We start from the raw sequence: 23,162 nt of genomic DNA, 5'->3' as shown, positions 1-23,162 counted from the left end.
AATGTTTTCTTCTTATCTTTCTTAAAAAGTGTATTGGCAGGTTTGCACAAGGAAGGAAGCTCTCATCACTGGGGACTTCAGATCTCAAGCCTGTGCTACATGCTCACTGCTTTCTGAAAGTGCAAAATCCATCTCTGTCTGTTTTCTTGAAGTTATTTTATAAAATATGTGAGGTTTGTTTTCTAATTATTTTTAATTATGCCCCTATAGAATTAGTGCAAATTTCTCACACTCATTTATCTGAAAACCCCTTATGTGAAGTGAAGCTATGTCCCCTGATGGGCACTATTTACATTTTAAAGCACCTAAACACAAATCTCTTCTGAAGATCCTCCCCAATGTGGCCAAATTAATGTCATTTCAATTTTTGCATTTCCACTAAATTTCCCTCAGTGATAACAGATGTTATTTGTGTGTGTGAGTTCATTAAATGTGTTATTTCCTTAAACACACAAGCTTATCAAGAAATCCATCCCTTCCCTAAAAGATGCTATGATTCTAAACTACCAACTTTTTGAATACATGAGATGTTTCACTCCTGAGGCATTGTAATATATATCTGTTGAAAAACCCATCCTTGATAGAAGGACAAGGTATCTTTGAAAACACCATGATATTCTCTTTATTTCGCAATTGCTTCGATGGACCTGATTGAATGTGCACCCCAGACCTGTTTCAAACCACTCCTAAATCTAAATTGTAAAAAAAAAAGCTTTATTTAAAGAAAAAAATTTTTAGAAGTAACCAGTTGCAGTTATGTAAAATCTTAACGCTATTTAAAACATCCCAAATTTAAGTAAAGTAAAAGAGTAAAAAAAAGTTAATACTCCATAAAGTAGATTAAAAAATAATCCAGGATATAGAAACTGCCAGAATATCTTTATGCCTTTTATTTCAAGGGAGGTTGGACCATACATTGTAGTAGGTACTCAACAAATGTTGAAAGAATAAATCAGACTGAGCTGAAGAAATGTGTCTTTTTTCAGGGGATAAGAAAATGGAAAAAGGCACTTTTGGAACGTTGCATGAATATGTAAATTTAGGTTAGTTTGATACCTATTTGGAATTGTGATAGAATACATTTAATTTGTTGCCTCTATTTTTTCTTATTTTAAGTGGAATGCTCTTTTAGCAAAGAGAACTTTTACTTCTTTTAGGCCAAGATCAGTGGCATGTACAAGGTCACCTGTGAACACTGCTGTCTGAGGTTACTTTTTTTTTTTTAAATATTTATTTATTTGGCTGTGTCGGGTCTTAGTTGCAGCATGCAGGCTTCTCTCTAGTTGTGGAGTGCAGGCTCAGTAGTTGTGGAACACAGGCTCTCTAGTTGTGGCACGTGGGCTCTAGAGCATGCGGGCTTAGTTCCCCGATCAGGGATCGAACCCGTGTCACCTGCATTGGAAGGCAGATTCTCAACCACTGGACCACCAGGGAAGTCCCTGTCTGAGGCTACTTTTGCATTAGTGAGGACAGTGCTCTGTAACTGACCAGGCACAGGGCACAGCTGATCAACACTGCATCCAGGCGGCAGGAGCTTCAGGGTGACTCTTAGCTCTGGAAGGCGCCAGAACACTTTGGCCAAGTACTTATTCTTTCTAAATTTCAATTTATTCACGTATAAACAAGGGATAATGATGTCCCCATCACAAGATTGCTGGAAAATTAACACAATTCTGGAATAAAGTATAGTGGGCTGAATGGTGACTCTCCACCCCCAAAGGGATCCATGTTCTAATCCCCAGAATCTGTAAATGTTACCTTGTTTGGAAAAAGGGTCTTTGATACTTAGTTAAGGACTTTGAGACAAGGAGATCATGCTGGTTTGGCCAAGTTGGCCCTAAATCCAATGACAGGTGTCCTTATAAAAGAGTGAGATGACAGAAGAGGAGAAGGCCATTGGAGGCAGAGACTGGAGGAAAGCAGCCCAAATCAGGGAAGGCTGAGAGCTACCAGCAGCTGAAGGAGGCAGGGGATGCATCCTCCCCTAGAGCTTGTGGCGAGAACGCAGTCCCTCCAAAAGTTGGCACCTTAATTTCAGACGTCTGGCCTCCAGAACTGTGAGAGGATACATTTCGGTTGTTCTAAGCCACCCAGTTTGTGGTAATTTGTTACAGCAACCATAGGAAACTAATACATAAAGTTTGTGGTACCTAATATGTTTTTAATAAATATAAACTTTCTCCTTTTATTCTCAACCCATCATCACTGAAATGTACATTTTCCAAAAAATTTTTATTGGAGTACAGTTGATTTACAATGTTGTGTTAGTTTCTGCTGTACAGCAAAGAGCTACCATATGATCCAGCAATCCCACTCCTGGGCATATATCTGGAGAAAACCATAATTTGAAAAGAAACATGCACCCTTATGTTCATTGCAGCGCTATTTACAATAGCCAGGGCATGGAAGCAACCTAAATGTCCATCAAGAGAGGAATGGATAAAGAAGATGTGGTACATATATACAGTGGAATATTACCGGCCATAAAAAAGAATGAAATGTACATTTTAAAAACGTATACAACATTCAGTGATCTATATTTAGGGACGCTGAAGTTATCACTTATTGAATGTTCACAATTCTATGGTCCTTAATGGTTAAAGGAACAGAATACAGGGTGGCCCTTGGAGTCTAGATATGTCAACACAAAACTAGCCCAGTGTGTGGCAGTGGGAGAGATACTGACATTAGGAGCTGAAAAAATTATTTTAAGAGAATAGTCTCAAGCCATGTGATGTCTCTAGTCTTCCTTGCCCCTGCCCACTAAATGCCAGCAGTACCCTCACAATCATTGTGACAACTCCAAATATCCCCCCCTTTCCAACTGCCCCCCAGCTGCTACACGAGCCTTACTGAGGCCATAGCTCTACACTTGAAGTCCAGTCAGGCCCTTCAGACTCGCTCTACATCTCCTCAGAAAAATCACTCGCAGCCTCGCTCCCAAGACCTTTGCCTAAAACCCCCTACTTGGTACAAGTAGAGGAAGCTACTCCACCCCAACCTGGCCCCCGGAACCCAGCCTTTAGTATTGGCTGTCTGGCACCCCAACAAGGAGGAGCAGGATTGGAAAGGAATGTAAGAGTCAACAAAAGAGCTCAACTTGGGCTTCCCTGGTGGCGCAGTGGTTGAGAGTCCGCCTGCTGATACAGGGGATGCGGGTTCGTGCCCCGGTCCGGGAAGATCCCACATGCCACGGAGCAGCTGGGTCTGAGCGTCCGGAGCCTGTGCTCCGCAACGGGAGAGGCCACAACAGTGAGAGGCCCGTGTACCGCAAAAAAAAAAAAAAAAGAGCTCAACTTTATAAAAAAATATAATTCATATACTTGTGTATTTAAAGCTACGTATATGGTATATTTCATGCCATCTAAAAATGTGATATGTAATGTAAATTCTCAAAAGATAGATACAATGTATCCCAAATGTTACACGTTCAATTAATATTTTTTAAGTTATACTTTTACAAATTAGTATTACAAAAAGTCTTACTATTCATAATCTTTAACTCAGTGGTGCCACTTCTAGGAATCTATCATAAGTAAAAAAAATGTTAAATATGGCCAAAGAACTATACACAGAAACATACATTGCAATATTGTTCTTCATAATACAAATTTAAAACAATCTAAACGTCCAACAACAGAGGAATGAAGAATATTCATGTCAATTATGGTAGATCTAGATGACGGACTCATGTGTAGCAATTAAAAATAATGTTTATAAAATAGTTTTAATATTTGCTAGGCAGAGGAACTGAATAGACATTTTTTTCCAAAGTAGACATACAGAGCTTCCCTGGTGGCGCAGTGGTTGAGAGTCCGCCTGCCGATGCAGGGGATGCGGGTTCGTGCCCCGGTCCGGGAGGATCCCACATGCCGCGGAGCGGCTGGGCCATGGCTGCTGAGCCTGCACGTCCAGAGCCTGTGCTCTGCAACGGGAGAGGCCACAGCAGTGAGAGGCCCGCGTACCACCACCAAAAAAAAAAAAGAAGACATACAAATGACAAACAGATACATGAAAGGGAAAAGCACTAATCATCAGGGAAGTGCAAATCAAAATCACAGTGAGATTTCACATCACACCTGTTGGAATGGCTATTATAAAAAAGTTAAGAGATAACAAATGCTGGTGAGGATGTGGAGAAAAGGGAACACTGCATTGTCAGTGGGAATGCAAACTGGTGCAACTACTATGGAAAACACTATGAACATTTCCCCAAAATTAAAAAAAAGAACTACCATGTGATCTAGCAATTCTACTTCTAGGTATATATCTGAATGAAATGAAATCACTATTTTGAAAAGATATCTGTACCTACATGTTCTTTGAAGCATTATTTACAATAGCTACAACATGGAAAAAAATATGTGTCCATCAATGGATGAATGAATAAAGAAAATGTGGTATAGATAAACAATGGAATATTATGCAGCCATAAAAAGGAAACCCTGCCATCTGTGACAACATGGATTAATCTAGACAGTACTATGCTAAGTGAAATAAGCTACACAGACAAAGATTAATACTGTATGATCTCACTTATAAGTGAAGCCTAAAAGAAAAAAACCTCATAGATACAGAGAATAGATTGATGGTTGCCAGAGGCATGGGGTCGGGGGTGGGATAGATGGGTGAAGGTGGTCAAAGGTAAACTTCCAGTTATAAGGTAAATAACTTCTAGGGATGTATTGTACACCATGGTGACTATAGTTAACAATACTGTATTGTATGTTTTAAGGTTGCTAAGACAGTTGATCTTTGAAGTTCTCATTACAAGAAAACAATTTGTAACTATGAGAGGGGATGGATGTTAACTGAACTTGTTGTGGCAATTATTTCACAATATATACATGTTTTGAATCATTAGATTGTACACCTAAAACAAATACAATTTTGTATGTCAATTATATCTCAAACAGGAGAACTTATTCTATTTAAAAAATTGTTTATTGCCTCCAAATCAGAAAAGAAGAAATAGAATTATCTCTGTTTGCAAATGACATGATCTTATATGTAGAAAAACCTAAAGAGTTCACCAAAAAAAAAAAAAGTTAGAATAGTGAACAAATTCAGCAAAGTTTCCAGATACAAAAATCAACACACAAAAAATCAGTTGTATTTCTATACACAAGCAATGAACAATCTGAAAAGGAATTAAGAAAGCAATTCCATTTACAATAGAATCAAAAAGAATATAATATTTAGGAATAGACCTAACCAAGGAGTTGAAGGACTTGTACAATGAAAACAATAAAGCATGGCTGAAAGAAATGAAAGAAGACATAAATAATTGAAAAGACATCCTGTAATCATGGATTGGAAGACTTAACATTGTTAAGATGTCAATACCATCCAAAGCAATCTACAGATTCAATGTAATCCCTATCAAAATCCCAATGACATTTTTCTGCAGAAATAAAAAAAAAATCCATCCTAAAATTTATGTGGAATCTCAAATCATTTCAAATGGCTAAAACAATCTTGAAAAAGAAAAACAAAGTTGGAAGTCTCAAACTTCTTGATTCCAAAACATATTACAAAGATACAATAATCAAAAGAGTGTGGTAGTGGCCTAAAGACAAACATATAAACCAGAGGAATAGAATAGAGCGCCCAGAAATAAACCCTCATGTACATGGTCAAATAAATAATCTCTGACAAGGATGCCCAGACCATTCAATGGGACAGAAAACTTTCTCTTCAACAAATAGTGCTGGGAAAACTGGATATCCACATGCAAATAATAAAGTTAAACCCGTATCTTACACCATATATGAAAATTAACTCAAAATGGATTAAAGACCTAAACATAAGATCCCAAACTGTAAAACTCCTAGAAGAAAATGTAGGGGAAAAGCTTCACAATGTTGGATTTGGCAGTGATTTCTTGGATATGACACCAAAACCACAGGCAACAAAAGCAAAAATAGACAAGTGGGACTGCACCAAACGTTAAAATTTCTGTGCATCAGAAGACACATGAACAGAGTGAAAAGGCAACTTATGAAATGACAGAAATTATTTGCAAGTCAAATATCTGATAAGGGGTTAATATCCAGAATGTATACAGAACTCCTATAGCTCAACAACAACACAAAAACAAATAACTCTCCCCAGAAATGGACAAAGGGCTGGAATAGTCATTTTTCTAAAAAGGGTATACAAATGGCCAACAAGGATACGAAAAAGTGCTCAACGTCACTAATCATTAGAGAAATGCAAATCAAAACCACAATGAGATATCACCTCATACCCATTAGGATGGTTATTACCCAAAAAATCTGAAAATATTTGGTTCCTGACCACTGAAATAAATCCATTATTGCAAAATATATCAGAAAATAGTGTGTGTTGGTGAGAATGTGGAGAAATCAGAACCCTTGTACACTGCTAATGTGATTGTAAAATGGTGCAATCACGAGGGAAAACAGTATGGTGGTTCTTCAAAAATTAAAAATAGAACTACCATATGATCTAACAATCCCAATTCGGGCTACACATCCAAAAGAATTGAAAGCAGAGTCTCAGAGATATTTGCACATCCATGTTCAGAGCATCTTTATTCACAATAGCCAAGAAGTGGAAGCAACCCAATGTCCATCAACAGTGAATGGACAGGGACTTCCCATGCTTCCACTGCAGGGGGGAAGGGTTTGATCCCTGGTTGGGGAACTAAGATACTGCCTGCCATGATGCATGGCCCAAAAAAAAAAAAAAAAAGAATGGACAAACAAAATATGACATATACATGGAATGAACACTATGCAGCTTTAAAAAGGAAGTAAACTCTGCAATGTGCTACAACATGCATGAACTTTGAGGACATTATGCTAAACAGAATAAGACAGTCACAAAAAGACAAATATTGTATCACTCTACTTACATGAGGCATCTAGAGTAGTCAAATTCATAGAAACAAAGTAGAATGGTGATTACCAGGGGGTAGAGGAAGGGGGGAATGGGTGTTGTTATTCAATGGGTCTAGAATTTCAGTTTTGCAAGATTACAATGTGAATATATTTAATACTAGTGAACTGTACCCTTGAAATGGTTATGTTGGAAAAACTATTTATTTTGGAAAGGCTTTAGAGTGTTTCATAGAAATGCATATAATAAAACAAGATTAAATATAGAAATAAGAGAACATGGAAAGTAGGACAGAAGAAATCTGAATAGAAAAGCATAAAATTAATCTAGAAGTGAGTTTTGTCTACAACATGAATGTTGTAAGATGTTTGATGCTAGGCTTTTTAGCAGTTACTGCCTACAAGGCGGCTAGTTATAAGATTTCTATAATCTACAAAAATGAATTTACAGTGTCCTCTCAACTGGGTAAAAGAATTTTTATATAGATATATATAGATATGTATACATATCTCTCTATATAAAAGTTATATATATATAACTTCAGAGAGAAACATGCCGAAATGTTATAAAAGTTTAGTACTAGGTAATGGTTGTATTTTCTTTATGCTTTTATATATTTTCTGAAATTTTCACAATTGACTGATGACATAATTAGGAGAATGCTGTTGTGTATCTTGATGACTTTGGTAGAAATTTGTTAAATGCCTCAAAGGGGGAAAATGAAAAAGGGTCACATTTGCAGATCTAGTGCCAGGTAAAACTGGCTGCAGAGAGAAAAGGGGAAATTGTCAAGGAGGAAGATTGGCTTCAGTGTGGTTGAAGGCCACAGGCCTTATTCTCTGTATGGAAGGGATGTATGAAGCCCTGGGTCCTTTATGGGGACGGAGTATTAGGAGAAACAGCTTCTCCTGGACCACACTCTTGTCTCATACCCTCCTGCCATGAGTAAGGAACAGGGTGCAAGAGAAGACCTAATGCAAGTGGGGAGACAGGGCTGAGGTTCTAGCATTTTCTCCCAAGGCAAGACACACAGTTATTGTTTGCTTTTGTTTTTCTTTCTCCAGAACCCAACTTTACTCTCAGGCTGTAAGAGTCCATTAATTCAGACAAATTTGGGGTAAAGTCAAATGGAAAATTATGAAGTTCAATTGGTGATTCTGAAAAATGTTAACAGCTTTAGTGAGATACAACTTATATACCATAAAATTCACCCATTTAAGTGTACACTTAAGTGCTTTTAATGTATACTATACCAAGTTGTGCACCAATCACCATAATCTTTCATCACTCCAAAAAGAAGTCTCATATCTGTTAACAGACACTCCCCATTCTCCTCCATCCCAGCCCCTGGTAACCACGAGTATACTTTCTGTCTTGAAAGATTTGTACCTGATGCACATTTCAGGTAAACTGAATCATGTACTATATGGTCTTTTGTGACTGGCTTCTTTCACTAAGCATACTGTTTGTTTGAGTTTCATTCATGTTGTAGTATACATCAGTATTTCATTCCTTTTATGGCTGAATAATATTCCATTGTATATCTATACCATATTTTATATATTATTCATGGACATTTGGATTATACCCCTTTTGGGGCTAGATTCTTAAACTGATAATAATTCTTCCTACATGGAACTTCTTTCTTTTTTTTTTTTGGAACTTATTTCTTAAAAGTTGTTCTTTATGAAAGTTTTATTGGGTGATTAACCCATTTATATTAATCAAAGACATTAAATGACTGTTATTCAGAGTTTCTAAATAGCATGAGATAATTATTAATCATCCTCTGAGATGATCAATTATTGAACTAAGCTGATGTAGTCTCCGTCAAGAGACTGAAACTTGACAATTCAGACAGCTCATACAGCTTAAAGTTAAATTTCCCATTTCTGTAAGGTCTTTGAATATAATGAAAATAATGCACAGATTCCCATCATTATCTCTGAGGCCATCAAGGGGCCTGGAGACAGGACATGAGGTTGGGAGTCCCTGTTTCAAATTACAGAAGAGTATAACAGGCACTTAGCTTTATTGTTTTCAATTACATAAAGTAACAAGGTCTAATTTCCAAAGCATTGGCATAAAATGTCCCCGGGGATTTGGTTTAATGAACAGCTAAAAGTGATCTACAATAAACATATTTGCAATTGTATATAAATGGTGCTTTAAATGGCTTTAGAGTTTTCTTCTTAGGGAGGTGAAATCTGCTTCAGCCTATTCATATTTTTTCGTGCACAGAAGAGAATCCTCACCAGTGCAGTCTGTCCCAGTGATGGTCAGTGGTCCCCAGAACAGTGAACATGAGTCCTCTCTTTCCCTGCTGCCCTTCCACACTGCTTGCTTCCACCCCAGGCAGTCGGAGGAGGGCTGATTCCAGTGATCTGATTTCAGCACATGGAAGGGGCTACTTTTCCAGGGATGGAACTATCAAAGGAGTTTAAAGGTCCAGCAATTTCAGGTAGAGTCCCTTTTCTCTGACTCCTTTTTAGCTCCTTTTTTCCCCTTCTCCAGTACTGTGTCCAGCTTCACTGCCCTGGCCTGAGAAGCAGAAGAAAGCAAAGGGAACGGCAACTCTTGAATGAATTTTTGAAGAGTGTGATGTTGATGAGTAGAAGGAAGGTAAAATGTCATGAAACTTAGCTATTCGAAGAGTAATGCCCTTTTTCATACTCCCCTACAAATCCAATTTGGCCTGCTTCTGTCCACAGGCTAGGTGTCCTTGATCTGGCTTTGCCTTTGTCAAGAAGATCTTTAGCAGGTTTCAGCTTGCTGTATTAGTCAGCCTAACTGCTCTAACAAACAGTACCATGCCTCAGTGGTTTAATCTGATACAAATGTATTGCTTGCTCCCATCACCCAGTCTAACGAGGTTGGTAATTATTCAGGAGGAGCTCAGGCTCCTTTTATCTTGTGACACCACCATTGTCCACACATATCCTGGTCATTGCAGAAGGTGTGGCCAGGCCTGTACATTACTACCTCTTAATTTCCACTGGCCAGATCTTGCATGGCCCCAGCCTAACTGTAAAGGGGCCCAAGAGGGAAGAAAGGAAGAAAGAAAGAGGGAAGAAAGTAAAATGGGCTTGGTAAAGACTTGGCAATGTCTCTGCCACACCAGCTCTTGGCTAAGTGGATGAAAGTTATTTTCTATTGCTCTCTGGAGGTCTGATTGACTGTCTCTGGAAGAGGTTCCTTATCACCTTTTAGTAGTAAATTCTGAGATTTGGATTTGGATTTAGTCATTAATGGGGCTTCATCTGAGGTTGGATCCCTAGATATTCCTTGTTCTGCAGGCTGAAACATCATCTCAATAACATCTAGCAGTACCCAAATCAATAGAGATTCTGAATAAGTAAAATTCAAGAGCTTTTCTGGATATACATGTTTAAGTGGATTTTATTTCATATTGTAAAGGTGGAAAGAATCCACTACTTTACTAGGGGACTCGCTTTTCCCTGATTTACCTTGTTGAAAATTTTTAATCCTTTTTTAAAATTGAAATATAGTTGACCTACAATATTATGTTAGCTTAAAGTGTACAATATAGTGATTCAACATTTAAATATATTACAAAATGATCACCGTAAGTCTAGTAACCGTGTGTTCCCATACAAACTTACTACAGTACCACTGATGATATTTCTTATGATGTATAATATCTCATAACATATATTTTCTAACTGGAAGTTTGTACCTCTTAATTCACTTCACCTCTTTTGCCCAGCCCCTCACCCTCTGGCAACCACCCGTTTGTTCTCTATATCTATGAGCTTGTTTTCATTTTCTTTTGCTTGTTTATGTTATTTTTAGATTCGACATGTAAGTCATGTCACACGGTGTTTGTCTTTCTCTGTCTGACTTATTTCACTTAGCATAATGCCATATATATCCATCCATGTTGTTGCAAATGGAAAGATTTCATTCTTTTTATGGCTGAGTAATATTCCGGTGTGTGTGTGTGTGTGTGTGTGTATCACATCTTCTTTATCCATTCATCTACTGATGGACACTTAGGTTGCTTCAATAGCTTGGTCATTGTAAATAATACTGCAGTGAACATAGGGGTGCATGTATCTTCTCAAATTAGTGGTTTTGTTTTCTTTGGGTAAATACCAAGAAGTGAAATTGCTGGATTGTATGGTAGTTTTATTTTTAATTTTTGAGGAACCTCTATATGTGGAAATACTCTATATTTCCACAGTGGCTGTACCAACTTACATTCCCACCAACAGTGCAAAAGGGTTCCCTTTTCTCCACAGTCACTCCAACACTTGTTATTTCTCGTCTTTTTGATAATAGCCATTCTGACAGGTGTGAGGTGATATCTCACTGTGGTTTTGATTTGCATTTCCCAGATGATTAATGATGTTGAGCACCTTTTCCTGTGCCGGTTGGCCGTCTGTGTCTTCCTTGGAAAAATGTCTCTTCAGGCCCTCTGCCTGCTCTAGCAATATGTCACCCAGCAGCAAATAACGTGGAACTTAGTTATACACAGTTAATTTCCCACATTCCCTTTTACACACTAATTCAGGAAAAGCTATTCGGCCCAGTACTTACCCCATTACATTGATAATTGCCGTTTCACCTGGTTCTAAAAGGGCACACTCCCAAATTACTCTTTAGCTCTTGGACTCTGTAAGGACATGGTTGATGGAGATACAAATGCATCAGGAACAGAGGTAATTTATTAAAACTCTCTCTTTTAAAATCAATTTATTTTATTTTGGTTGCCCGCTAAAGATGAATTACTGACTATTCTAAAACTAATGCTAATATAAAAGAAGAAAATTTGAAATAAAACAGTATGGTATGTTGTTTTATTACTCTGCGACTTCCTCTGAGATTTAAAAAGCCTAATTTAACATTATTTCATCCTGAAGTTCATTCAGTAGCCCCTCTTTTTTTAAATAAATTACTTTTTAATGTATGCTTTGCATCAAAGCTACAAGAGTTGTTTCCTTTTGCTGTTCTTCTTATTAAGCCCATATTTTGAATCCAAAGTGGTCATTGACTTGCCATGTTTGAGGAATTTTCACAACTCAATGTCATTAATAAAAGTTGGGTGGCTTTTTGGGGGAATGGCTAATGTTTGTTATCAATGATGATAATAACGAGGATGATGCTTTTCTCATAGAGTGTGTTCAGCTAGCTTGTTCTGGACATTATCATCATTCATTTTCACATTGACAACCTTGCTGAATTTGACATGTTGACAACCTTGCATCCTTTCTCATCAAAGAAGAATTGCAGGATGCCACATAGAAGAGAGGAAGGATATATTTTAGAACCAGGTAGACTCTGATGAGATTCTTTCCACCAATTTTATGAACAACTTTGGGCAAGAATTATTCCTAAATTCCTTTTTCTTTATCTGTAAAGCAAGAGCAAGCTTCTCCTTAGATTCATTATGAAGATTAAAGGTCAGCATGTATACAAAATGCTTAGCACAGTGGCTGGCACTGCAAATCTATAAGCTGCTCTGTGTGACCACAGACAAGGTGTGTTAGTTTCCTCACTAAAACTTCTTTCCACAATATTAGGACAAGGTGTAGAACGTGTATATAGCTATTATTCTTTGCAAATAGTCAACTTTCCTTGAACCCGAGTATTCGGCTAACATAGTACTTCTAAAATATGACAAATAACAAAGGATTACTGTATTTTTCATAAGTCTCTCAATTACAAAAGATTAAAAGGGAACAAAACAAAGCTTAAATAAAAATGGCTATAGGCCTAAATGCCATAGAATCAGTTCATGAATTGCATTGTTGCATTGAAAAAAAAGAGAATTTTTTGTTGAGCACCTGTCTATTTTAATCACCAAAACATGGGAGATTAAATCTGTATACTTTGCTTCTGAGCCCAGAATCTAAATTTACTCCACTGATGGTTTTCATGATGTTTCTAGACAGGAAATACAAATTCTTCATAAAAGTATTAAATATTCTTACAGTTTTTCCTGGAATGTTTTATGTTTACAAATGTGATTTGAATTATAAGTGTCTAGGGCTTTGCAAAGCCTAAGGCAGAGGGCCATTGGTGGGAATTGTGCCATTGACATTTTGTGCAACAATCATTTGTAGATGCTCAGGTACTGTGTTTTCTTCTTGGTCTGCAAAGACGTTGGGAGCTGTGAAGAGTCAAGTGTTGAGAGCTGTGAGTGTACTAGTCACTTTGGTTATCAAAGCCAAGACCCCTGTTCTGGTCCAAACAGCTGACTGTGTCTTGGAAGTCAAGGAGACAGTTTTCTTTCAAACAACCAGGGCCTCTTGTCCTGTTAGGATGCGACCCACCCAACCTCAGGGAATACGGATCCTAACCCCTCAGAACTGTCCTTGGTCTGTTTTTATTGTGACCAGGCTCATCAGTGCTCTGCCAAATAAACAAGTCCTGCCCCCTTCTGACAGTGCTGAGGTTTATGACGCTGGCATCTCTCAACTTCAACTTCGGGTATGACCTAGAAATATCCCAGCCCAGGCTCTACCCCTCAAGGCTAGAGTATCTGACACAAAAGATTACACCATAGAAATTAAGAGTAGATGATGAGTAAAATCCTCTTTTTATGGAAAAAAATGATCTTTTATTGCTCTTTTGACATCCCCCAATTTTTAAAAAACTATTGAGATGTAATCTACATACCATAAAATATACTCATTTTAAGTGTACAATGATTTTGGGGGGCTGATTTACCAAGTTTTGTAACCATTGCTAAAATCCAGTTTTAGAACATTTTGGATTGTTCGTTGTTAGTATATAGAACTACAACTGATTTTTATATATTGATCTTGCATCCTAAGATCTTATTGAGTTTATTTTTTCTCCTTAGTTCTAACAGTTTTGTGTGTGTGTTTGTTTGTTTCCCTTAGGATTTTCTACATAGAGGATCCTGTTGCCTGTGACTAAAGACAGTTTTATTTCTCCCTCAATTTTTAATCCAACCATAGATATCAAATCTGGTCTCTTCATGGGAAGGGGATGCTGGGAGGAGGTACCGGTCTTGGCCCATACAAGGGTGTGTGGCAAGTGATAAAAACCAAGAACCTAGGGCTTCCCTCATGGCGCAGTGGTTGAGAGTCTGCCCCGTGCCCCGGTCCGGGAAGATCCCAGTGGAGCAGCTGGGTCCGTGAGCCATGGCCACTGAGCCTGTGGGCCTGCGTACCAAAAAAAAAAAAACAAAAAAACCAAGAACCTATTCTTTGGTTTCAGGAATAGGCTACCTCTTCACAGTTATTTATTGATAGCTGTGGTTATTTATCAAAGTTAATGAGGATGTTTTCCTCCTTAGGCTGAAAAAGAAAGGAAATGCAAGACTGGCAATTCAAATACCTTTCAGTGGCATTTATGGATATAACCTGTCTGGTATGGATATAACCTGTATGTTATGTAGTAAAATTTCTGCTGGGTGTTCATCACCATTACTTCTAACCCAACTGGATAGTGAAAGAATCACTCACCCCCCACAAAACCGTCTCCTTTCTTTTCCTTCATAATTTCTCAATAGCACTTGAAAACTTCATCAACTCCCTTTAATTTCATGTCCATTACTAATTTATTGCTAAATCTCACTCCTTCTTTCTTACCATATTGCCACTAAGCTTATCACGTTCAATTGTTCCTCTCCGACTTTCTCCTTGACCACCTAGAAAGCCAACGATATTTTCTCCATTATTAAAGCTACTCAATATTCTTCCAGATAAAATAACCATCCATACATTTAACATTTCCCACCTCGATTAATGTAAACTTCTCCAGGTGGCCTTACTTATAAATCACTCCCATTCACCAAAAATTATTTTCCGTCTTTGTTCTTATAAGAACAGACCTTTACTGGCCCCCTCTTTTGTTAATTCCACTCCCATGATCTTCATTATCTTGTGAATCTAGTTTGTCTGGCACGTGTGTCTCTTGCAATCTGACTTGGCTAATGTTTTAAGTTTTCAGGTGCAAAGGAGCCAAATCTGAGAGGACGTTGCTCTCTGTGTAGCTATCCTCCTGAAATCGTTGCTCCTCTGTCCATTTCAGAGAGTAGCATCACACATTCACGAATTTACCAAACCCGAGGCTTGGAAGCCAGGGGATGTGTTCTGTCCTGGTCGTCTGTGTACCCGGGCGCTTAGCACAGGTGCCGGTACAGAGATGCCACACCTTCCACCTGATGACCTGCTGGGGTCTGGGGACAGAAAGAGGAGGGAGAAGCTGCCTAGGGCAGTGTGAAAAGGACAACTAATGGGTCACTGTGTTGAGTGCCAAGATGGAAGCACCAACAAACTCCCGGGGAAGCTCAGAGAAAAGACCTGCCTGGGAGGGTTAGCAAAGGTTTCAGGAAGAACGCGCGCGGGAATGGGGCCTTAAAGGAGTTTTTGCCAGAAGGGGATCTAAGCAGAATAGTCCCCTCAGCTCTCGAAGCAAATTTAAAAACAGCAGCCTAATAAGAGCGAACATTCTGGGGTCTAGGCCTGTCTCTGGTATTTTACAGTCACGTGATCTTGGGCATGTCACTTACCTGTGTTCCAATTTCCTATCTTTTAAATGAGAATGACCCTAATGACATCCCTCTCAAAACTTCTGCAAGGATCATATGAACCCATGCCTGTGCAAACTCACTTGTAAATTCTAAAACACTATATGGAAATTGCTTAAGTGTGATTTTTGGCTGCCCCAAAAATCACATATGGGACCCTAGTTCCCCGACCAGGGATTGAACCCAGACCCCCTGCGTTTGAAGCACAGCGTCTTAACCACTGGACCACTAGGGAATTCCCCTGCTGTACATATGGTGTGAAAGCTTCTTTTCCCTGTTTGAAAGCCAACAGATAATAGTTATGGTTACAAATGATTTTAATAATTTACAATGTATATTATTATATACCGTATGTAATTAAGATGATCATGATTTAAAAAATCAAACTGCAGGGGGAGAAAAGCACATTATTTAGAATTATGGAAGCAAATATGAGAGGAAATACCTGAGACTATATGCCTTTGGGGAGAGGGCTTTGGGTAATGTGTAGCAGGGAACTGTTAAGACTACTCGTCTTTTCAGACAGAGAAAGACAAATATATGATATCACTTTTATATGGAATCTAAAAAAATGATACAAATGGACTTATTTACAAAACAGAAATAGACTCATAGATGTAGAAAACAAACTTGTGTTTACCAAAGGGGACATCGGTGTTAGGGGGTTGGGGGGATGGGGAGGGATAAATTAGGAGTCTGGACTTAACATACACACTACTGTATATAAAATAGATAAACAACAAGGACCTGCTGTAGAGCACAGGGAACTCTACTCACTATCTTGTAATAACTTATAACGGAAAAGAATCTGAAAAAGAATATGTATATGTTTTTATATATATATATATAAAAATATATACATATATATGTAGAGCTGAATCACTCCGCTGTACACCTGAAACTAACACATTGTAAATTATACTTCAATAAAAAAATCTATTATTTTAAAAAAAGCGACTGTTTGACTTTTAAAACATTTGATTAAAAACAATAAAGTAAATTAAAATTTAAAAGTTAGAGTGGAGAAACATAGAGAAGGAAGTTTATCTGTGATCTCAAGCCTGCCATTCCATCCTAACCCCAAAGAAGAACACAGACTCCATCCCTTGGGGCCTGACCTCACACCCAGACTCCCGCCCTGACTTCACAGGGGCGGTGACCGAGGCCCTAGCGTGGTATTTCTCAGTGTTGGCTGTACTCTGCCCTCAGAGGGTATGGAGTCATTATTAGTTGTCACAATGACCAGAGTGGGGAGGGGGGGGGGCGGTCCAGAGGGATGACTGGCATTTCCTGGGCAGGAACCAGGGATGACAGACATCCTGCAATGTGTGACAGTCCCGCACAACATAGCATCGTCCTGCATCTCTCACGATGTGCACATGTCCGCCTGGACATTCATGTAGATTAAAAAAAAAAATCCTGTTTATAAGTTCTAAGCTTAGAACCTAACTGTTTTAACATATGCACAATGAGTATTCCGAATACTTTTTGCACGATTTTAAACACTGTCCTTAGCTTGAAACTTTAACGAGCATTGTGCGCCATTTCAGGAAATCACATGGCCAACAGCAACGCCATTTATAGTGTCTGAGTCTCCAATGCAAATGCAGCTGTTGCCTCACTGTGGTTCCATGCTCCCATATAAACACATTTATCTCCCATTTTAAAGTCTCAAATGTAAAGGAAATATGTTAACTCACTGAATATGTCTTACGTTTCTTAGACCTGAACTTATTTTATGCATCTACCTGTCTTCTTGTGAAGTCACTCCCAAACATTTACATACTGAAATACATAGTTTATTATAAATTGCTTTGATTTAAATTCTTTATTTTATGGTTAGAGCAGTCTATTGAGGTTTTTTAAAACTGAGGTATAATTGACATACAGTAATAGTTTCAGGTGCACAACATAACAATTCTATATTTGTATTCACTGCGACATGGTCACCACAATAAGTCTAGTTAATGTCCTTCACCATATACACAGTCACGGACATGTTTTTTTTTTTTTTTCTTGTGATGAGGACTTTTAAGATCTACCCTCCTAGAAACTTTCAAATATGCAATATACTATAATTAACTATAGTCACAATACTGTACACAATATTCCCATGATTTACTTTTTTAATAGCTGGCTGGAAGACTGTACATTTTGACCCCTTGGCCCATCCACACACACACACACACACACACACACACACACACACACTGCAACCACCAATCTGTTCTGTTCTCTGTATCTATGACCTTGGTTTTTCTTCTTGTTGTTGCTTGTGTTGTAGGTCCCACATATAAGTGACATCATATGGTATCCGTCTGTCTCTGTCTGACTTATTTCACTTAGCATGATACCCTCCAAGTCCATCCACGCTGTCACAAATGGCAAGCTTTCATTCTTTTTATGGCTGACTAGTATTCCATTCCAATATACCACATCTTCTTTATCCATTCATCCATCAATGGACACTTATCTTAGCTATTGTAAATAATGCTGCAATGAACATGATAATGATGCATGTATCTTTTCAAGATATTGTTTTTGTTTCCTTCAGATAAGTACCTAGAAGTAGAAATGCGGGAACACATGGTAGTTCAACTTTTAATTTTTTTTTTTTTTTTTTGCGGTACGCGGGCCTCTCACTGTTGTGGCCTCTCCCGTCGCGGAGCGCAGGCTCCGGACGCGCAGTCCCAGGGGCCATGGCCCACGGGCCCAGCCGCTCCGCGGCACGCGGGATCCTCCCGGACCGGGGCACGAACCCGCGTCCCCTGCATCGGCAGGCGGACTCCCAACGACTGCGTCACCAGGGAAGCCCTCAATTTTTAATTTTTTGAGGAACCTCCATACTGTTCTCCATAGTGGCTGCACCAATTTACATTCCCACCAACGATGTTAAGCTTTGAATGCCTGTAGGCATGTTATATTGTCTAGGAGCTTTAGTTTGGTAAAAGGAATGTTAAAAAATATTTGTTATACAAAGTGGGTGGGTCTGATAGGGTTGAATACAACTATTCAACTGAAGGCCTGAAAGTTCTTTGTGTTAGACCCGGGTCCCTCCTGCCACGGCTTAATGCCATTTTCCATTTTCAGTCTTCTTTCCTCTCCCTTGGGAGCTGGAAAAGAACTCCTGAAAACGACCTTAAATTTTTCTTTCTTTTTTTATGTCCCAAAGTGTAAATGATGTAATATCTTATGCTCACTAGGTTCGGCATTACAAAGCCTTTTTGGGTATAAATATAATTTCACATGGCTCAAAGTTCAAAATCCACATTCCTGTGGAATCAGCCAAAAGATGGCAGCAGTTTTTCTTCGGTCTTTTCACTGCAGCCTGTCTTGAGTGTCCCTGACCAGCTGCGGGAGGGTTCCTGCTTCGTGATCTGGGGGGCCTCATGTGTCTCCACCCCCAGAGCTGGGCCGGCTGCACTGTGCATTCTGCCCTTCGCACTGCTAATTCACCAAGCTAATTAGGCTAGTTAAGCGTCCATAAAGGCAGAAATCTGGTGGAGTTTAGTCTCATTCATTTCTTTCAGAAAAATTTGCAAGGAAGCTCCTGTCAGCTTTTGGAACGGGAACAGAATCTCACAGGCTTGGCATGAGAAACAGTTGAAGGCGCCAACCTTCCAGGCCAAAGATTCTAGTCACAAAGAGTCCCAATTCAACTTTTTCCCTTGAGGCGAACTTCAAAGTATGCAGGAATCAAAAACTCATATAATGAAAATAAACCCAGGGATAACACACTTAGCTAAGACTTGCTGGAAACACATTTCTCTCACTGTACCTCAATTCTCTCTGCCTACAGAACTGCCTCATGGCACCTAATTACTTATAAGAAAGACAAAGGCAGCTTTTCTGATGGTCACTCACTTTATTCCACTCGCGCCTGCAAAGTTTCTTGTGTTTAAAATTTTTTATTAAATGACGTTATATAGCTTACTACGTGCCTGGCACTGTTCTGAGCACTTGAAAGATATTAATTAATTTAATCCTCATAACAGCCCAATGAGATTGACACTTTTATTATTCTTCTTATATAGATGAGGAAACCTGTATACACCATTTCCTATTTTCCTTTGGTGGTTGTGTTTTCTTTCTTTCTTTCTTTTTGTGGTGGTGGGGGGGTGGTTTCTTCTTTAACCTATATAAGGTTTTAGGACTATGCCTAATTATGTTCTCGAACCAATTTTTTTTAATCATTGAAAAAAATTGGAAAATGAGGATAGTACAGATCAGAGCAAAGCATTATCTCCAAACACAATGTTTGAAGTTGTGGGGGTGTTGTTTTTTGGTTTTTTTCTGCTTTTTTAGGTGAAATATAAGCCACATAAGGAATTCCACAGAAGAGCCCAAACTAAAACGTCTTAGAGATTCTTTCGGCCACTAGGCTCACGTTAGCAGAATAAAGCAGCACCAGAGGTTTAATCTCTTGGATTTCTCTTGTTTTTATGTGCTCTTGGCATTGCCCAATTTTCCTCCCACTAGTGAATCACTTACCTCCAGGCTTTTTGGGGGGATGGCCAGGGAAGAATAGCACCGTCACAACCTGTGTCAGGGCATTGCTCACACATCAACGCACATATTCAAAGAGCAAATGCCCAACTTCATGACTACTGCAGAGGGTCAGTCACACTTTTTGCTTGCATCTATATAGTACCATCTATCTGGAAGCTTTTGTGATGATTTGATTAAAATGAATGCACGTTCAGCTAGTTGGTTTACAAGATTACCAACATGCTTGCAAAGTCTTGACATTTGTGGCCTGTTAAAATTAAACCTTTCCTATTGAAGTGTTTTGAATTCTGCAAAAGAAGAGTATTCAGAGCTTGTTGGATAGATCTTCTTCCCTCACATAATTTCTTTAGGTTATTGAAATTCTTACCATCCTGATTTTTGAATTCTGAAGCACATGCCATTTTGATTTGGATTATTGTCAACCAGCAATTAGTAGAGAGAGGTGCGGGACTGCTCTCTCTTTTAAAGCATTTTTTCCATGCCACTGACATTTTATAGCAAGCCTCCTATTAACTGGGATGGTTAGAGAATGTGGAGGTCTTGTTACTTGGACAACGGAAAAGTTTATGAGAAAGCCCATTCTGTTAGAACTCTTTACAAAATTAATTAGTCCACTTAATGACCTTAGAAAACAAAGTGTGTAGTATCAAACACCACTGAATCTTTCTTTCAGGGGTTGGTGTCTTGTTTTGCCTCAGGGTCTTCATTCTGAAGGTCCATTATTATTGTACAGAACTGCAGTTAGAGAATGGAGGAGACAGGACCCAACTTGGACCTACCGACTTGGGAATTCTTTTCAGAATTCTGGAATTATATCCTTGAGATAATAAGCTTGTTTCCTTACCAGCAAGATGCACAAACTGATGCAGCCTGGCAAGGATTAAATGCTTAGTTTCACCATTTACTCACTGTGTAACCTTGGGCAAGAGAGTTATCTGTTCCTAAGTTTTTCTAATCTATAAAATAGGCAAATGGTTGTGCCTATCACAACTCATTAATGCTCATGTTAGGAGTAATAAATATTCACACAAAAATACAAAGGAGAATGCCTGTGTCCTAGGTAGCCAAACTGCAAGGTCCAAGGGCACGGTCCCCAGGACTATCTTCACTTCTGACACCGACCTCACCTCCGAACAACTGCGGGTTCAGGGGGTTCTCAAAGCCAACCCCAGGTTTGGTAACGGGACAGACTTCACTTAAGTCAATTATACTCATGGTTACAGTTTATGACAGGAAAGGGTTACAAATTAGAACCTGCTAAAGGAAGAGCCACATATGGAAGAGTCTAGGAGGGTTCCAAAGGCAAAGCTTTCATTGTTCTCAGGAAGCACTGAAGTCCCGGTACTGATGTCTGACAATACACAGGCAGTATTACTAGCCTGAGGTGTTCACCAGGGCTTTGGTGTACAGAGTTCTTATTGGGGCTTCATTATATAGGCATGTTTGATGGATTGATTGCCCGTGTGCTGGGACTTGGTCTCCAGTCTCCCCACCCCCAGTTTGGACTGAAACCACATGGCCCAGGGGCCCACCCTGAATAACAAAGATACTCCTACCACTTGGGAAATTTCAAGGGTTTAAAGGTTCCCCCTCAGGAGCTGGAGACAAAGGCCAAATTCTTTACTGCACAGTCTGGCAGAGAGTAAGTACTCTCTGAATATGTATGATTACTATTACAATATAAGGAACACCTGTATTCCCACCACTAGATCCAGTAATTAACATTTTGCCATATTTGTAGTATCTGTGTAGATAAATATATGTGTACAAATGGATGTATATACATGTATTATATATACATTATATATGTTAAATATACATTATTATGTATACATATACATTATATGTATAATAGATACACTATATATAATACTTATTTTTAAACAATTCAGATCTAGATCCAGATCTATTTCTAGATCTGAATTGTTTGAAAATAAGTTGTAGCTCTTACAAACCTTCATCCCTAAAGAAAAACTTTAGTACACATTTTCTAAGAGTAACTGCAATACCATATTTCACCTTAGAAAACAAACTATAGTTCCCTCTGCAACATCCAGCCTACATTCTACTTAAAGGGAAAATATGAGTGAGGTGAGGAATCCAGTTAGTCGTCAGGCGCTTTTTCCCTGAACTGCACTCTCATTCTGTCTTGCCCCTGTGGAAGACTCTCTGGTGGCTCTATGTTTCAAGGCTAAGCACTGGTGACCACCATGCAAGGCCTCTCTGACAGTGTGGACGTCACATTCCCAGCCTACAGCAGCACATTCCCACAAACACTGACATAACGTTTCCCGAGTGCCTACTGTGTACCAGGCCCCGCCCAGTTCCCGCTGCTTCCCACCTGCAACCCTCCTCTCCAGTCATGGTGTCTTCCCATCTTCCCACACATACTGCACACATTGATAGCTGAGAGGAGGCAACCTCTCACCGAGGCCTTGAGAAGTCCCTTGGTGCACTAGTCTTCAAATTGTGTCCCATGGGTTCAGCCAACGAGCCTTAGGAGCTGCCCAAAGAGGCGAGGTGATGGCCACGAGGGTGGGTCATACCTCTCTTGCAGTTGCCTCCACCACCATCAAAAAAGAATTATTGGTATCCTATTGCTTTGAAAAATGGTTTAAAAAGCCATTAATCAAATCTGACCTATCATTTTACAGAAGAAATGGAAGCAGGAGACAGTGAATCTATTTGCTCAGGTATCCAAAACATGGTTTTGGGAGATGAATCTACTCCAGGTATATCTGACCACACATACTTCCCTCTAGCCTTTAAAAAGGCTGTTCCCTGTCTGACAAGTCCTCCTGCTACTCTTGGACTCATCCAGACCTCCTTCAAATATTGGGAGCATATGTGCTTTCTCCACTATAATCCTTCCACAGATGCTCAAAATGGTTCCCTGCTCTGGTCTCCTAGAGCCTTTTTAGACTGAACTGCACACGTTTAATACTTGATGTTTTACTCTGGAGTCTTTTCTTTTATGCATTTTAGTTTTGCTTCCCTTCAAAGTCAGTAGTACTTTCACAGAGTTGGCTAAACAACTTGGACTTTTCATTTAGTTCACCTAAACATGTAATAAACATTCATTGAGTAACTCCTATGCACCAGGCACAAGAATATAAGAATGCTTTGGAGAATAGATGAAGGACTTGCCTCTAGAGGCTCAAATTCTACTTGAAGAAACAGACAAGGGAACATGATATTACAGTATCAGATAGAATGGAATCAGTATAAAATACAGGTCAAGAAGGTGCTCTAAGAATGCAAGAGG

General features: G+C 39.0%; 1 long non-coding RNA gene across 1 annotated transcript; it reads right to left on the bottom strand.

Annotated features, from left to right (window-relative positions):
* Nucleotides 1-11,670: 11,670 nt before the first annotated feature.
* LOC117201432 (uncharacterized) lies at nt 11,671-17,712 on the bottom strand. Its single transcript, XR_004483447.2, has 2 exons — nt 14,448-17,712; nt 11,671-12,238 (listed from the first exon to the last, which is right to left on the bottom strand). It is a non-coding gene; the product is annotated as an uncharacterized LOC117201432 (long non-coding RNA).
* Nucleotides 17,713-23,162: the final 5,450 nt, after the last annotated feature.

The sequence above is a fragment of the Orcinus orca genome, chromosome 12 (assembly GCF_937001465.1).
Source record: "Orcinus orca chromosome 12, mOrcOrc1.1, whole genome shotgun sequence".
In the NCBI taxonomy this organism is placed as follows: domain Eukaryota; kingdom Metazoa; phylum Chordata; class Mammalia; order Artiodactyla; family Delphinidae; genus Orcinus; species Orcinus orca.
Note: the sequence above shows the minus strand (reverse complement) of the source record. Positions and strands in the feature narration are given on the sequence as shown.